General features: G+C 38.2%; 1 protein-coding gene across 1 annotated transcript in view; it reads right to left on the minus strand.

Moving 5' to 3' along the window:
- The window catches only part of C1H1orf146 (chromosome 1 C1orf146 homolog), a 33,721-nt gene extending 27,263 nt beyond the window's left edge, over nt 1-6,458 (minus strand). The window contains exon 1 of the mRNA XM_011747703.2: nt 6,404-6,458. The gene's annotated coding sequence lies outside the window, so the exon portion shown is untranslated. The remainder of the gene's footprint in view (nt 1-6,403) is intronic.
- Between the last annotated feature and the right edge of the window lie 12,963 nt (nt 6,459-19,421).

Here is a 19,421-nt window from a genome sequence, read left to right on the forward strand (position 1 = left end):
CTGACCTCGTGATCCGCCCATCTCAGCCTCCCAAAATGCTGGGATTATAGGCATGAGCCACTGTACCCGGCCTCTATTGTTTATAAATTACCTGGTCTAAGGTATTTTATCGTGGCCATAATGGACTAAGACAATTCCTCCTTTCTTCAAATCTGTAGAACTATTCCTCATCTTCACTTTCAGCCGAAGTGAAATACTTACTGCTAATATTTCATAAATATTTATGATTTAATTTTAATAGTATTTAATATTAAATACTATTTAAATGGGATAAATAAAAGCTTCCAGAAGTGAAGTTCTACAGATGTCCACCTACCAATCTACCAACATCTATATGCACCGATTCTTCTTTCCTTCCAACTATAGTAGGTGAATTGTTTATAATCCTATGTAAGACCAACCCTCAAATGGACAACAGAGCCCATCTCTTCTTGCTTACCCAAGAACATAGCTCCACTGGCCAGGCGCGGTGGCTCACACCTGTAATCCCAGCACTTTGGGAGGCTGAGGCAGGCAAATCACAAGATCAGGAGATCAAGATCAGCCTGGCCAACATGGCGAAACCTCGTCTCTACTAAAAATACAAAAAATTAGCTAGGCGTGGTGGTGCACACCTGTAGTCCCAGCTACTCAGGAGGCTGAGGCAGGAGAATTGCTTGAACCTGGGAGGCAGAGGTTGCAGTGAGCCAAGATCATGCCACTGCACTCCAGCCTAGGTGACAGAGCAAAACTGTCTCAAAAAAAAAAAAAAAAAAAGTGTGTGTGTGTATATATATATATGTATGTGTATGTGTGTGTGTGTATCCACCAATTCTTTCCTGACTCTTACAATCTTCAGGTTTCTCCTCTCTATTGTATATTCTCAATAGCAAATAAATACGCCATTATTTATCTCATCTTAAAATATCTTGATCTCCTCTCCCACTCCAGCTAACAACCCATTTCTCTGCTCTCTTTACAGAAAAACTCAAAAGGATTGTCTATAATTTCTGTTGCTAATGCCCTTTTTTCCCATTCTTTATCAAATGTATTCTGATCAAACTTTTCATTTCCACCATACCACAGAAATTGCCCATGTCAAAGTCACTGGTAAATCCAGCCAACAGTTGTCAATACTAATTTTACTTGGCCAATCAGCAGTACTTGTTACAGTTGATCATTTCCTCCTCCTGGAAAAACTTTCTCTCCTTGGCTTCCCCGTACCACGCTCTCATGGTTTCCCTCCAACCTCACTGGTCATTTATCAGCATCCTTATTGGTTCTTTCTCAAAACCCAACCTTTTAATCTTGCTTGGAGTGCCACAAGTTCAGTCCTTGGGCCTCTTTTCTTCTCTGGGTGTATTTGTTACTTTGGTGTCCTCCTTAACTCATAGTGTTAGATATCATCCATGTGCTGACAAATTCCAAATATCTATCTACAGCCCTGGCCTTTCCCCTGAACTCCAAACTGGTATAACCAATTGCCGTTTAATATTTCCAGTAATAGACATCTCATATTTCACATGTCCAAAACTGAACTTCTGATTTCCCCTCCCAATGCTGCACCATCCATAGTCTTCCCTATCTCAATTAAAGATTACACACATTTTATGTAAATAGTTTGACTCTCTTACATACCCTTCTCATCCATCAGGAAGTCTTGTTGCCTCTACTTTCAAAATATATCCAGAGTCTGACCACCTTTCTGGCTTGAGCCACCATCAACTTTCACCTGGATTATTGCAATAGACTCCTAACATGTTTCCCTGTTTTCACCTTGCCCCTAAAGTCCTTTTTCAGCATAGCAACCAAGGTAATCCTTTGAAACAGAAGTCAGATTGTGTCTTTCCTTTGCTTAAAACTATATAATTGCTCTCAAAGAGATAATAAAAAAACAGGCTGGGCGCAGTGGCTCACACTTATAATCCCAGCACTTTGGGAGCCCAAGGTGGGGGGATCACCTGAGGTCGGGAGTTCAAGACCAGTCTGACCAACATGGAGAAACCCCATCTCTACTAACAATACAAAATTAGCTGGGCATGGTGGTGGATGCCTGTAATCCCAGCTACTCAGGAGGCTGAGGCAGGAGAATTGCTTGAACCCAGGAGGCGGAGGTTGCGGTGAGCCGAGATCACACCATTGCACTCCAGCCTGGGCAATAAGAGTGACACTACGTCTCAAAACAAAACAAACAAACAAACACCATCTAATGGCTCTCAAACCTCTCAGAATTAAAGCTAAAATCCTTATGATAGCCAGCATGGTCCAATTCTCCCATGTATTGGTCCATTCTCACATTTCTGTGAAGCAATACCTGAGACAGAAGAACTTATAAAGGAAAAATGTTTAATTGACTCACAGTTCCACATGGCTTGGGAGGACTCAGGAAACTTAAAATCATGGCAGAAGGCAAAAGAGAAGCAGACACCTCCCCAACGGGGGGGCAGGAAGGAGTGAGTGCCGAGTGAAGGGCAAAAAACCCCTTATAAAACCATCAGATCTCGTGAGCATTCACTCACCATCACGAGAACAGCATGGCAGAAACCACCCCCATGATTCAACTATCTCCACCTGTTCTGTCCTCGACATGTGGGAATTATGGGAATTACAATTCAAGATGAGATTTGCGTGGGGACACAGCCAAACCATATCATCCCATTACCCATCTGGCCTCATCTACTACTATCTCTCCCACTTGCATCCTCTGTTTCAGGCCCATTAGCCCCTTCCTTGCTTCTTTTACCTGATAGGCATGCACCTGCCTCAGGGTGCATGCTTTTATGTCTGACATACTGACTTTTTGCACCAGCTTTTATGTCTGACATACTCTCTCTCCCCAATATCTTCATAGCTATCTCTCCTCCTTCAAATCTTAGCTCAACTATCATCTTTCAAAATAAAGCCTAACCTGACTTTCTAATTTAAAATTGGAACCACTCCTAATGCCAGGCACAGTGGCTCATGCCTGTAATCCCAGCACTTTAGGAGGCTGAGGTGAGTGGATCACTTGAGGCCAGGAGTTCAAGACCAGCCTGGCCAACATGGTGAAACCCCATCTCTACTAAAATACAAAAATTAGTTGGCTGTGGTGGTGCACACCTGTAATCCCAGCCACTCGGCAGGCTGAGGCAGGAGAATCGATTGAACCTGGGAGGCAAAGTTTGCAGTGAGCGGAGATCACACCACTGCATTCCAGCATGGGCAACAGAGTGAGACTCTGTCTCAAAAATAAATAAGTAAATAAAATGAAATAATAAAATTTAAAAACAAAATTGGAATCACTCCTGATCCCTCTTAGTCTCCTCTATGCTTTTTGTTTTTGAGACAGGGTCTTACTCTGTCGCCCAGGCTGGAGTGCAGTGGTGTCCTTGAGCTACCCATCCTCAGATGATCCTCCTACCTTAGTCTTCTGAGTAGCTGAGACTACAGGTGCACGCCACCATGCCCAACTGATTTTTGTATCTTTTGTAGAGACAAGGTTTCGCAATGTAGCCCAGGCTCTTCCATCCTTTTTTCATAGCACTTCTCAACTTCTAATGTACTATCTAATTTACATATTTATTATTTCTATTGTTCATGGCCTTTCTCTTCTCACTACCAATGTGAAGTCCGCAAGAGCAGAGATTTTTGTCTGTTTGGTTCACTGATGAATCTTTAGCACCTATTACAGAACGGTGTCTAGTACCTATTAAGCACTAATAAATACAGACAAACATTGAAGTGTCGTTCATCCTCATCTATAAAGCCCCCTCTGGCTTATGTCTTAGTGATAACATAATCAGACTTCATTGAATGTTATCAGCCATAAGATACATTGTACCAATGGGGGCTTCTATTTTGATTAAAATTCTTAGCCTTATTACTTTTAGGCTTGAACTAATTTATTTCAAGCTTTGGTTTTCTGAGTCCAAGCTAATTAGTTTGTCTGAGAAGTATTTGCTAGAAATAGAAGTTTAGCAGCTAAGTTTGCTAACAAGTTTTCATTCAGGAGCTCATGTATTACTACTAATCATTTGTTACTAGAACAAATAAGGCTGTTTGAGTTGTACTTTCAAAGGTGCCTACGCGATTCAAGTCCAAATATACTGAAATTGAATACACAAATATATTTGGCAACTCTACAACAGCGCAACTCCCTGATTCACTACTCCCTAGAATTTCTGCACAGGAATATGTTCAATTTACATTCCTGCTTAGAGTCAGAACATTCCTAATTCAACAGCTGCAAGAAAGTTATAATGAAAAATTAACTCCATAAATTATTGATTCTTGGATTGAAAATGTATACCTCAACTTGAAAGCATAGAATCAATAAAAAATATATATTTCATAAACCTTGCAATGCCATATTTCCACATTAGTTGCAAAATGACAAGCTGTTAGGAGACTGTGCAAAGAATAGCTTAGTTTTCTGTGTGAGATGCCTTAGTTTCACAAGCAGCAGCAAGCTCTCTAATCTTCCTAGTCTGAATGCATGTATCTATGATAATGAATGAACTTCAGTATTTTTCCCTTTTAGTCAATAGCAAACATTAACAAGAATTTTCTTTTGAGACTCCACTACCTCTTTTTTCGTTTTCTGTTTCATCTTTGATGTTTTTGACCTTGACGTTGTAACCTGTCAAACACACACACACACACACACACACACACACACACACAGAGAGAGAGAGAGAGAGAGAGAATAAGGGAATTTTAGAGGAAATCTGATTAAAGAGAAGTAGCTGTTTTCAAGGCTAGCCCTTCACCAGTTTTCTTTGATATGGGAAATGGACACAATACTATATCCTTAGATCCTATGTATATAAATTCTTATTTTTAAATGGTTGGATTTAAACAATTTATTATTTTGAAAATAACAGGCTTAGTTCAACTAAACCATAAGTTATTTTTAAAATAGCTGGTGTGGCCAAGCGCAGTGCCTCGTGCCTATAATCCCAGCATTTTGGGAGGCCGAGGTGAGCAGATCACTTGAGGTCAGGAGTTCAAGACCAGCCTGGACAACATGGTGAAACCCTGTCTCTACAAAAAATACAAAAATTAGCCAGGTGTGGTGGTGCACACCTGTAATCTCAGATATTTGGGTGGCTGAGGTAGGAGAATTGCTTGAACCTAGGAGGCAGAAGTTGCAGTGAGTCAAGATTGTGCCGCTACACTCCGGCCTTGATGACAGAGCAAGACTCTGTCATAATAATAATAATAATAATAATGATAATAAAATAGGCTGGGTGTGGTGGTTCACGCATGTAATCCCAGCACTTGGGGAGGCGGAAGCGGGTGGATTACCTGAGGTCAGGAGTTCGTGACCAGACTGGCTAACATAGTGAAACTCTGTCTCTACTAAAAATATAAAAAATTAGCTGGGTGTAGGCTGGGCATGGTGGCTCACGCCTGTAATCCCAGCACTTTGGGAGGCCGAGACGGGCGGATCACAAGGTCAGGAAATCGAGACCATCCTGGCTAACACAGTGAAACCCTGTCTCTACTAAAAATACAAAAAATTAGCCAGGCGTGGTGGCAGGCGCCTGTAGTCCCAGCTACTCAGGAGGCTGAGGCAGGAGAACGGCGTGAACCCGGGAAGCGGAGCTTGCAGTGAGCCGAGATCGTGCCACTGCACTACAGCCTGGGCGACAGAGCGAGACTCCGTCTCAAAAAAAAAAAAAAAAAATTAGCTGGGTGTGGTGGCGCATGCCTGTAGTCCTAGCTACTCAAGAGGCTGAGCACGAGAATCACTTGAACCTGGGAGGTGGAGGTTGCAGTGAGCCAAGATCACCTCACTGCACTCCAGCCTGGGTAACAGCGACACTCCGTCTCAAAAAAAAAAAAAAAAAAAAAAAAAAAAGCTGGTTTTTTGGCTTCAAAATCTTTTACTATTTTCAAATAGGTTCAAATATGTATGTATATGGCTCAGATAATCAAAGCAAAACATACTTAGTTTTCTAGATTGCACTTTCCCACGTCACTGGTTCCATTCACCCTCTTTGACTAAATCTCCCCCCAAACCCCCCCCCCGTTCTTAGCTGACTCTCATGATAATGCTTTGTGCTTCAGCTGCTGTTGGTGTAATGTGACTACTGGGCATAGCTATGATTCAGTGGTGAATTCCTGAAAGTTTAGACATTTTGACAGATTCTTGGTTTTAGCAAGAGGAACTGCCAACAGTCCTCTGTCATACTGTAAAAAACTAAGATGAAAACTCAATGCACCAAAAAACAACTAAATCTAAGAATAAAAATTCCTAAATTTAAAGCTTATTGAGCTACATAAAGAAAGGCCTACCTAGGCTTCTCTTCAAAGCTAGTCAGGTTTTATCATATGAATCAGACACTGTCTGAAAAAGGATAGAGGTACATAATTACCTATTTGCCACCTGCCTCAGATCGGGGGTCTATACCAGCTAGGAACTTCGTCATCATCACTTTACCTGGTAGGCACTGCGGTTTTGAGACAGCCAGAGATGGATGAATCACCTCTTCTTCTCTTCCTCCCTCTACCTCCATGAAACCTCTCCTGTTGTTCTACATCCATAGAGAGAAGAGCTCAGAGGAAACAGCTGAGCAGGAAGTAAGGAGCAGATGACATGTTGAGAAATGTAGTGCCCCAATATACAGCACCATAGTTAGGGGCAGAGAGAGGATGAACCTAACAACAGTGCAAGATGGGAACTGTAGTTTTTTGTGTGTTCTATCATTTTAGAGTTACAAATGATCAGACAATGGGGTGGGAAAAGCCAGTAGAGGGAAACCACAATAGGTGAATGCCTAGTAGACGTGGAAATTGAAATGAGAACTGGCATATATACAAGTGGATAAGTAGCAGGACCAAGAGAGATATACACATTTTATCTGTTGATAAACACTAAGTTTGAAGACTCTTATTTATGTAAAGATAAGTAAAAGAACAACAATGACAAAAAAGCCAACATGGAGCCTGTGAAAAAAATACCTCAGAACAAGGGAAAGGAAATAACCACATAAAGAACCAAAGGAAAAGCATAAAAATGATCTACTGCAAGACAAAAAAAAAAAATCCTCAAGAGACTACTTGTATCTGCAATAGAGCTCAAAAAGCTATGCATGTTCTACAAACATGCATCTATAAAGTGGAAGAAGAAAGAGGTTGAAATGGAAAGCCAACACAATGTTATGAACGAAATAAGGAAGGACTGAAATAATACAAGAATACAACTATAGAATTAAAATCTATATTGGCAATAAAGACTTGATTCTAGGAGAATATTGAATCAGTAATGAGGACTATTTGAGCACTCCAGAATGGTGAGAGAAAGATCAGAGGTAGGTGGTCGAGATAAAGGTAAAAAAAGAGAAAAAAGGTAATTGGTGTTCACGAAGAAGAGACCAAAACAAATGGAAGAAAATCAAATATGTGATGGGAAGAACAGTTTCTTGATGAGAAAAAAAAAAAAAAAAAAATTGGTCCATAGATGGAAGTAGAAAGGAATAACCATTTTTCCTGCAAAATAAATGATGAAGACCTATATCTAGATGTGGCCTGACAATGTTTTTAAATTACAAGGCTATGGAAGATGACTTACAAACATCCAAGAAGGAAATAAAATATGTTACCTAGAAAGAACAAAAACATCATGTCAGTCTTGGACTTCTTTGCTGCCACATTAAATTACAGGAGATAATTATTCAAAGCTATTTTTTCAGTAACTAAGAGAAAGAAAGAACTGGCAGTGAGCACTAAAATGAGTTAATCAAAGACATAAATCTAAAGTATAAATATGGCTACAAAGCCAAGTTCAAGTATACTGCATTTATTTATGCATCTCTTCATATCCTGTTGATCCCTCATCCCCCTGGTCTAAGCACTTGCTCTGCTTCCCAGCCTAAGTAGCCCTATCAAAGGCTCATGCCATTCCTGCAATAATAATTCCTGCCTCAATTGCTATTTTACCTCCTGACACCACCAGCAGGCTCAGCCTTTCCAGGTGGGTGTTAAAGCATGAGCCTTTGGCATGGCCTCCATCATACATGCTACAGTGGGAAATACCATGGTCCAGTGGGATCCATGGAGGCCCTCGATTCTCCAGCAGCTGCCATAAAGTGGCCCATGCCACACTCTGGAAATGTGGGAAAGTTAACTTCTGTGGGACAAAATTTTGAATAATGAGAAAATGGACATAAGGAAGAGTGAACAGATAAATTTTTTACCGTTCCCCTTTCTGAGAGACTGTTCCGAGATTCAAAGGTTCCATTGGCATCTCCAGAGATATCCTGTGTGGCCAAGCAACCAGCTATTTATAGTGGAGCTGAGGGCAACGAACCTTGTATTTGCTTCCCTCCTTCTCCATTTTATGTTACTTTCCCCTCATTGTTGCTTCCCTGGGTGTGAACCCTCCAATAAAGCATTACTTCCACAAACTTGGCAGTGGGCTCTGTTTTCTGGGGAACCAGGCTAAAACAAAAGTCAAAATGACTCACAAAAGAGAACACACATACAAACAAAAATGGAAACACAACATACCAAAATTTATAGGACATCAGCAAAAGCAGTTGTACAACGGAAGTTTATAGCAATAAACACATAAAAAACAGTAAGATCTCAAATAAACAACCTAACATTAACATCTCAAGGAAGAGCAAACTAAACCCAAAGTTAGTAGAAGGAAGGAAATAATAAAGATCAGAGCAGAAATAAATGTAATACAAACCAGTAAAACAACTGGAAACAGCAATGAGGCCAAGTTCGGTAGCTCCTGCCTGTAATCCCAGCATTTTGGGAGGCCGAGGCAGCTGGATCACTTGAGGTCAGGAGCTCGAGACCAGCCTGGCCAATATGGTGAAATCCCGTCTCTACTAAAAATACAAAAATTAGCCAGGTATGGTGGTGGGTGCCTGTAATCCTAGTTACTTGGGAGGCTGAGGCACAAGAATTACTTGAACCCAGGCAGAGGCAGACGTTGCAGTGAGCCCAGATTGCACTACTGCACTCCACCCTGGGTGACTGAGTGAGACTCTGCCCCCAAAAAAAGAAAGAAAAAAAAGAAAATAGCAATGAAATTAAGAGTTGGTTTTTTGAAAATATAAACAAAATTGACAAGCCTTTAGCTAGACTTAAAAAAAAAGGAGAGAAGACTCAAATTAATAAAGTCAGAAGTGGGCCAGGTGTAGTGGCTCACTCATGTAATTCCAGCATTTTGGGAGTCCAAGGCAGGAGAATTACTTCATACCAGGAGTTTGAGACTAGCCTGGACAATATAGTAAGATCCTATCTCTACAAAAAATAAATAAATGAATAAAATTAACCCAGCATAGTGGCATGCATCTGTATTCCCAGATACTGGGGAGGCTGAGGCAGGAGGATCAGTTGAACCCAAGGGTTCAAGGCTGCAGTGAGCTATGATCATGTCACTGCACTCCAACCTAAGTGACAGGGTGAGATCCTATCTCAGAAAAGAAAGGAATCAGAAGTGAAAGAGAAAGCATTACAATTGATACTACAGAAATATAAAACATCATAAAAGACTACTATGAACAACTATACACCAATACATTGGATAACCTTGAAGAAATGGATGAATTTCTAGACACATACAACCTACCAAAGCTAAATCATGAAGAAATAGAAAATTTGAACAGACCAATGATGAACAGGAAGATTAGATTGGTAATAAAAAGTCTCTCATCAAAGGAACTGATGGCTTCACCACTGAATTATAGCAAACAAAGAATTAATACCAATCCTCAAATTCATCCAAAAAACTGAAGAGGAGGGAATACCTCTAAACTCATTTTATGAGGCCAGCATTACTTTGACACCAAAGCCAGACAAGGACACTACAAAGAAAGACAATTATAGGCCAATGTCCCTGATGAATATAGATGCAAAAGTCCTCAACAAAATATTAGTAAACTGAATTCAACGGTATCATTTACCATGACCAAGTGAGATTTATCTCTGGGATGCAAGGATAATTCAACATACACAAATCAGGAAATGTAATACACCACATTAAAAGAATGAAGAACAAAAGCCTTATGATCATCTTTAAAGATCCAGTAAAAGCATTTGACAAAATTCAACATCCTTTCCCAATTAAAAAAAAAAACTCAACAAACTTAAAATAGAAGTAAATTACTTCAACATAATAAAGGCTGTATATCAGAAACCCACAGCTAGCATTATACTCAACAGTGGAAAACTGAAAGCTTTTCCTTTAATTTAAGATCAGGAACAAGACAAGAATCCCCACTCTCACCACTTCTATTCAAAATAGGACTGAAAGCTCTAGCCAGAGCAATTAGCCAAGAAAAAGAAATAAAAGCTATCCAAATGTCTTTTTGTCTCTATTTATAGATGACCTGACCTTATTATATAGAAAACCCGAAAAATGCTACCAAAAAACTGTTAGAACTAATAAATGAATTCAGTAAAGTTATAGTAACAAAAATAACATAAAAAATCAGTAGCACTTCTATACACTAACAACAGAATGTCCAAAAAGAAGTCAAGAACATAATCTCATTTACAATAGTATCAATAATACTTAAGAATAAATTTAACCAATGAGGTAAAAGATATGTACACTGACAACTATAAAATATTGGTGAAATAAATTAAAGACATATGTAAACAGAAAGACATTCTGTGTTTATAAACTGGAATAATTAATATTGTTAAAATGTCCATACCACTCAAAGCAATCAACAGATTCAATATAATCCCTATCAAAATTCCAATGATATTTTTCACAGAAATAGAAACAAAATTCTAAAATTTGTGTGGAACCTCAAAAGACCCTGAATAGCCAACGCATCTTGAGCAAAAGGAACAGGCTAGAAGCATCACGCTACCTGATCTCAAAAATATACTACAAAGCTATGGTAACCAAAACAGCATGGTATCAACACAAAAATGACATAAAGACCAGTGGAACGAAATGGCACAGAATAAATACATTTATGGTCAACTGATCTTTGACAAAGGTGCCAAGAACACACAATGGAGAAAAGGCAGTCTCTTCAATAAATGGTACCAGGAAAATGATATCCACATGCAGAGGAATGAAATTAGACCCTTATCTCAAGTACAAAAATCAAGTCAAAATGGATTAAGGACTATAACATGAGACTGAAACTGTAAAACTCCTAGAAGAAAATATAGGGAAAAAGCTTCTTGACATTGATCTGGGTGATGATTTTATGGCCTTAGTCCCACAAACACAGGCAACAAAAGCATAAATAGACAAATGGGATTTTATCAAAGTAAAAAGCTTCTGCACAGCAAGAGAAACAGTCAACACAGCAATGAGACACATATGGAATTGGGGAAAATAATTGTAAACCATACGTCAGATAAGGGGTTAATAGTCAAGATCTATAAGGAGCATAACTCAATAGCAAGGAAACAAATAATTTGATTGAAAAATGGCAAAGATCCTGAAGAGACATTTCTGAAAAGAAGACATACAAATGGTTAACAGGTATATGAAAAGGTGCTCAACATCACTAATTACCAGTGGAATGCAAATCAAAACCACAATGAGCTGTCACCTTATACCTGTTAGAATGTCTTTTAAAAATTTGTTTAATCATATATATGTATTATCTAAAAAACATTTCCACAGATCAACTTTCATTGAACTAGTGTAAAGATATCTTAGACATTTTCTGTAAACAGTATTTCACAAACATATTCACAATCATATTGTGCAATGGGACCTATGTGTGCAGCAGGAAAGTAAGCGATTGTCATAAAGAAAATTGGAGTCTTTCCCAACCCAGAAGTAAGGAGTTTCAAAAGCGTAATTCAGGGTGTACTAAAGAGTCTGACTCCATTTTTTGATGTTTGACTGCTAACACCTTACATACCTCATCACTCCCTCTTCCTATTCTGCCCATCTGGGAAAGCTGATAATAAAGCCTGAGTGTTTTCTTCCTTGGTACCAGCTGGAAGTTTAAACCTTGTCTAAGTACCCTCACTCCAGCCCCACTCAGTAACCACCATAATATCCTAAGCCAGTTACCTTTCCCTACTCTACAATAAGCATTCTCAAAACACTCCAGTGTATGACATCGTCATTCTTAACATCCAAACCGAACTTTAAGTGGAGTTCAACTCCAGTTCCAGTGGAGTGGTTGTAAGTACAAATTAACAAAAATGCTATGGGTGAATATATAAAGTTTCTAGTTACCTACCACAACAAACAAACAAAATATTGTATGTGTTCATTCTTAAGAGGAAATTCATCAACATTGATGTTTTCAAATTATTTCACAGAGCTCTACAAGCATAAAGAAGAGACAGTTATTTTTTATTTGCAAATTTTCTTTCATTTCATAGTCTTTTTCATATTCCTAATATATTTGTATTTTAACTTTTTGTAAATCAAGGTGCATGCCATGGGTCTCAAATAGCGCAAAAGAAAAAGGCATGTGAAAATACAATATGGTGCCTATTCATCAACTGTGATACATGTTTTAGGGTGTCAGTCTGAAAATCCACTTCTATGGGATTTTCATTATACCTACGTAAGTATCTTAGGGCAGAGTGCAGAGAGAATAACTCCAGTGCAAAGCACGATTATGTGTTCCCAAAATTGTATGTTGTTTGATTCTACAATAAAAAAATTATTGTAGTAAATAGATCCTTCAATCTTAAGAGCCTAATAGTGCTTTGTTAGTGTCTATTATGAAGTATCCTACTGGGATGAGATAAAACCTTGTTGGTAAAAGGAATGGAATTCATTCATAGTTATCGAAAAATATTCAATTTTATTAATTAAAACATGAGAACTGTGATACATTCTGAATAAAACAGAAGCAAAATTTAACACCAGCAGTTAAATTTGATTCCTATTCAAGACATGCTGTTCTGGTTCTTTTGATTAAAACCTCCTTTTTGATACCTGTTCTGTCCTCAATTTCAAGAATTTTTTTTTTTTTTTTTGGTCAATCTTTGCTATACAACAGCTATCACCATTGAATGGAGAGGGTAGCCACCATTTCCCCCACATTATTTCTACCATAATCAGTCCATAGTAATGTATTACTCTCCTCCTATAAAAATCCCAGTCTCCTAAGGTCCTGGTCTGCTCTATTTCACAGTTAGTTGGTAAAGCATTCCTTTCCTGTATCCCACAGTGGCCCTCTGTCTGGAGAAGGGTCCCCAGAATGCAATCAGCATGATGACTAACACAGTTTTACATTACTCTCTGCCCCTCACAAATGCGAATTCAGACAATATTTAATTTCAAAAGGCAGTTTCCTTGTTCTTCCCAGAACATGGATTGAAATAAACATTACCTAATGACATCACCTTTTATCCTATTATTTCCCAGAGATACCGTAAAAGGCCTCTAAGAAAGGCATATCAACAGACTTCAAAGTTCAGATGGAAAGTTATAGATAGTAAAGTAGCCTTTTCAAGAAACCTCAAATAATTGAATAAAACATTTTATAACTTGAAGGTAACTGGCCGTTTTTAGACATCCTTCTGCCTTTGATATATATCATGTCACATGTTTTAACTTATTTTTCACTTGTAAGTATTCTGCAGTGTATAAAATCTAAGGTTAAGCTTGGAGAACTGGAGACCTAGTTCTGTAGAGTATATTGTGAGAATTGCTTAAAACATTTATCATATCATTTGTAAGTGTTCTTTCCAATGTGACTTTTTTGTAAATCCTGAGAAGATATCTTTGATTAAAGATTTTTCTGCCTATACTGTATTTGTCTGATTTCCCTCCAATATAAACCCTCTCATGACACCAAAATCATGAATGTTTGACCCAAAACCTTATACATTCATTACATTTGTGAGGTTTCTCTCCAGTATAAATCCTCTCATGATCCATAGTTTTGATCCATGGGTCAAAACTTTAGCATGTACATTACATTTGTGTGGTTTCACCAAAGACATATATTTTGATGGCTGGTGAGTGAGTTCTGAGACCTGGAAAAAGCCTCTCCCACATATGTTACAGTTATATGATTTCCCTTTAGAATGGTCTTTCTGATGTCAACTAAGGCTTGAACTCTTGATGAAGGGTTTGCCACACTCATTGCATTTGTAAGGTTTCTCTTAAGTATGAATTCTGTGGTGACTAGAAGGCTCGAACACAAACTAAAGGCTTTGCTACACCCATTACATTTGTAAGGTTTTACTTCAATGTGATTTCTCTGAATTGAAAGATGTGAATATATGAAACAATCTCATTATATTTGTAAAGTTTCATTTTGCCCTAATGTGTGCTTTCTGCTCTGGTGTGAGTAATAGAGAATAGATACAATCAGTCCATAGTTTCAGAAATGTGAGTTTTGACACTAGAAGGGATTCTTCGGTGAGGTGAAACTGAGGAGCCATGGTTGATAGACTTCTCAGCTTGATTACAGTCATAGATTTTTCCCTGCAGTTTGAAATAGCTGCAGTTCAAGCAGATGTGACTGAGAGCTTAATCCAAGCTGAATTTTAATAGACTGAGTCCCTCAAATATGAGCAAACAGCCAAGGAATGCCTGTAATTTAAAACAGACTGAAACAAACATATAGAAAAAAGCAAATTGGAGGAAATACAGTGTGCAGAAAGTTTAAAACTTAAAAAAAAACCCTCTATCTTCAGATAGATAAGGAAAACATTGCATCCAAGGAACAAGAACAAGATACTCTTAAAAAGGAAAATTTCAAAGAACAAAATCAACAGCTCTTAAAATTTAAAAATACAATAGTAGTAATGAAAATGAGAACTTGAATGGAAGGGCTGAGAGATAAATTTGAGGAAATGTCTCAAGGAGTAAAGTACAAAGACAAAGAGACTAATAGGAGAGAAAAGGTATTAGCAGTCCTATACCTAAATAGCAGGAGTTTCAAAAAGACAGATCAGAGAAAATAGAGGGGGAAGAAATCCTCAAAGGAATATTTAAGAGAATTTTCTAGAACTGAAGGACATGAGTTTCTAGATTAACAAGATCCAGCAAGTGCTTAGCACAATGGATGAAAATATACCTACATTAAGGCACATGATTATACTGCCTTACAACATTAAGGCCAAAGAGAAAATCCTAACATTCTCCAGACGACTTACAAAGAATCAAGTTGTTTCTGATTAAGAATTTTATATATGGTTAAGCTCTTCTGTATATGTATGGGTTAAATAGGTTTTCTGATTTTCTTTTTTTTTTAATTTTTTTTTTTTTTTTTAGAGAGAGAGGTCTTACTATATTGCCCAGGCTGGTGTCGAACTCCTGAGCTCAAGCCATCCTCCCGCCTTGGACTCCCAAAGTGCCAGGATTATAGGCATGAGCCAGTGTACTCAGCCTTTTCTGAGTTTCAAGTTCTCAAGAATTGTACCACCCATGCACTCCTCAGAATGCTGTTGCAGGAAGCACTTCAACAAAACAAGATATAAAGCAAAGAGGAAGATGTGAGACAGGACACAGGGAGCTTAATAAGGAGAGAGGTGAAGTAATCTTCATGTTGAAAGTGAAGGGAGATCCAGGAAGACAGCACTGCAGTACTCCTGAAGAATAAACTATTCAGATTGAAAGAGGTTCGGAGGCTCCAGGAGAGAGAGTTCCAGTAAGAGAAATTGAAATGCATACCTGGTATGTTTGAACATACTGGATCATATTTAGATAACTGAGGAAGAGTTTAGGTGTGAATAAATGATGTTTACATAGAAAGCTAAGAAAGCAGGCAAAAAGAACAGTTACTAACTCCAAAGAGAAGAAAGGAAGAAAAAGCAATCATTGTTACTTACTGGCTTAGCAGTTTTCATAACTATAAAAATGTAAATTCTAAATTCCGGAGTAACTAAAATTATGATACAAGTATGCTGGGTCATGGAGGTGAGGAAATGAAAACCAAATTCTCCTCCTCCAAAGTGAGATGACAATATGTAATGCCTAAAACTGAAAAGCATGTTGTGACAGATTCTGTCACAGGGAGTTCATGTTATTTAGAGAAATGGCAACAAAGAAGAAATAGTTGGGAGGCTTGAAAGTGGTTGTTGTAGAAAGTGGGATTTGGGGATGGATGGAGCCAGACAGGGGACTGATTTTTGTCTGCTTTTTCAGTAAGACTTGCAGAGTGATTTGATACTTTTTAAAATTAAATTAAATTAATTTATTTACTTATTTTTTGAGATAGAGTCTCTCTCTGTCACCCAGGCTGGAGTGCAGTGGCGCAATCTCGGTACACCGCAACCGCCGCCTCCCAGGTTCAAGTGATTCTCGTGTATCAGCCTCCTGAGTAGCTTGGATTACAGGCATGTGCTACCACACCGGCTAATTTTTGTATTTTTGTAAAGACAGGGTTTCACCACATTGTCTAGGCTTGTCTCGAACTCCTGACCTCAAGTGACCCCCTGGCTCGGCCTCCAAAAGTGCTGGGATTATAGGCATAAGCCACTGCACATGGCCTGATTCTTTAAACTATATTTACATATAACTTTGATGAAAATAAAAACTAAAACTAATGGGTCTTTTTTCTAGCTAATTCTTTAGTTTAAACCCATTTTTAGCCAGATGCTGAGACACATGCCTGTAGTCTCAGCTAATTGTGAGGCTGAGGCAGGGTGATGGCTTAAGCCCAGAAGGTGGAGGCTGCAGTGAGCTATGATAGCACCACTACATTCCAGCCTGGGCAACAGAGAGAGACCCTGTCTATAAATAATAACAATAATAAACCCACTTAACTTGCTTGGTGTGCTACAAAATTTAATGTTAATTGTAAAAGTTATCATGTGTCTTTTGAAGACACAATGAGATCCACCCTTTATGTTCCAATTACAATATTTACAATTATAATAAAAGTTGTCAGGAGAAATAACCCCATTGTTTTAAGTAATTTTTATTAAGTTTTTATTATGAGTAATGACTACATGTTTATTGTTAAAAGAAAAACTCTTAGAAAGAATAGTATAACAAGATTGGCTCCCAAAACCCAGAACTAACTCTTGATAGTAATATATTTGTATATACTTTATCAATTAGGACTAGGTTTGGCTACATGTAAGAGAAAATCCAAATCGATAGTCATTTAAACACACAAAGTTCTGTTCCCTCATGTAATAGCAGTCCAGACATGGGTATCTAGAGTTGCTATAGTAGTAGTTTCATGAGGTATTCAGGGACCTAGCCTCCTCTCAGCTTTCTACTCCACCATCCCTGGGGTCTGGCTGTCACCCTCATGAACACTGACAGAGCTCCAGCTATCATCATGTCTGTGCTCCAGGGAACTCGATAGAGGAAAGATGAGATGTCTTTAAGGAAATTTTAGGAAGTACCACTCTACTTTTCTTTATACATATTAAGAAATTTAAGCCAGGGCCAGGCCACAGTGCCTCACGCACTTTGGGAGGACGAAGCAGGTGCATCACTTGAGGCCAGGAGTTCGAGACCAGCCTGGCCCACATGGTGAAACCCCATGACATAAAGAAGTACAAAATAAAACATGTTCATCTATTTCATTGATAAGAAACAAAATTATAAAACCTAATGTTGGATGGAGTGCAGTAAGATTGGCATTGAACTCATATATTATTAATGTAATAAATACATTATAAATTGGTATAAAAATATAACATTTTTTTGTCCCTACTAAAAATACATAAATTAGCCAGGCGTTGTGGTATATACCTGTAATCCCAGCTACTTGGGAGGCTGAGGCAGGAGATAGCTTGAACCCAGGAGGTGGAGATTGCAGTGAGCCAAGATTGCAACACTGTACTCCATCTAGCCAGGGCAACAGAGCAAGACCCTGTCTCAAAAAAAAAAAAAAAAAAAAAGTAAGAAAGAAAGAAAGTGACTTAGGCCAGGCTCAGTGGCTCATGCCTGTAATCCCTGCACTTTGGGAGGTTGAGGTGGGAAGATCACTTGAGCCCAAGAATTTGAGACCAGCCTGGGCAACGTGGTGAAATCTGGTCTCTACAAAAAAATACAAAAATTAGCCGCATGTGGTGGTACAGGCCTGTAGTCTCAGCTACTCAGGAGGCTGAGGTGGGAGATCACTTGAGCCCAGGGAGGTCAAGGCTGCAGTGAGCCATGATCATGCCATTGCACTCCAGCCTGGACAACAGAGCTAGTCTCAAAAAAAAAAAAAAAAAAAAAAAAAAAAGGTTTAAGGAATTGGCTAATACGATTGTGAGTGCTGGCAAGTCTAAAGTTTGTAGAGCAGGCCAGCAGGCTGGAAAGTCAGGCAGAAGTTGATGCTTTGGTCTTGAAGTAGGTTTTCTTCATATCCAGGAAACCTCAGTTTTTGCTCTTAAGGCCTTCAACTGATTGGACGAGGCCCACCTATATTCTTGAGGAGAATCTCTTTTACTGAAAGTCAAATGATTGTCTAGGTTTAACACATCTACAAAATACCTTCACAGTAACACCTAGATTAGTGTTTGATTAAATCCTTGGGTACTTTAGCTTAGCCAAGTTGACACGTAAGACTACAACAGCAGTCTTTCTCATAGATTATGTGACACATATACATTGGCATCAGACTTCTTCACTTGATTGTGGGCAGTCCCAATACCATCACATATTCTCATTAAACATATTTATCAAAGTAGCTTAATATCCCAACATATCAAAATAAAGTAATATTTAATAATTTCCACATTCCATAACTTTTACAATGTTATATATACATATATGTATACATCTTAGCAATTTCAGATTATTCATTAAATTTCTAAAAATGAGATTATCAAGTTAACAATCATAATTTATTTTTAAGTCCCTTATTCCTATTGTTAACGTGCTTTCCTGAAAGTTTGTACCAACTGACAATGTATTTATTACATTAATAATATATGAATTCAATGCCAATCTTGCTGTACTCCATCCAACATTAGGTTTTATAATTTTGTTTCTTATCAATTAAATAGACAAACATGTTTTGTTTTGTACTTCTTTATCAACTAGTATATAAACAATTTTATCATTCACTGTGTTTTTATTGACCATTTCTATTTCTTCTCTTGTTATTTTTTGCCTAGTTTTTCTGTTAGGCTGTTAGCATTCTTCTGATTGATATATGAGATATTTACATATTAAGAATATAAATCTTTCTCTCCTTTTTTTGCAAATAATATTCTTAATTTGCTTTCCTACTTTTTCTCTTTTATTTTATTATTTTTTATTTTTTTGAGATGTAGTGTCGCTCTATTGCCCTGGCTGGAATGCAGTGGTACGATCTTGGCTCACTGCAACCTCTGCATTCCAGGTTCAAATGATTCTCCCACCTCAGCCTCCAAAGTAGCTGGGACTACAGGAGTGTGCCACCATGTCTGGATAATTTTTGTATTTTTAGTTTCACTATGTTTCACCATGTTGCCCAGGCTGGTCTTGAACTCCTGACCTCAAGTGATCTGCCCGCCTTGGCCTCACAAAGTGCTGGAATTACAGGCATGAGCCACCGGTGCCTGGCCTTTTTTCTTATTACAAAGTTTTTAGTATGTAAATCATTCAAAGAAACTAT

Source organism: Macaca nemestrina, chromosome 1 (genome assembly GCF_043159975.1).
Source record: "Macaca nemestrina isolate mMacNem1 chromosome 1, mMacNem.hap1, whole genome shotgun sequence".
Classification (NCBI taxonomy): domain Eukaryota; kingdom Metazoa; phylum Chordata; class Mammalia; order Primates; family Cercopithecidae; genus Macaca; species Macaca nemestrina.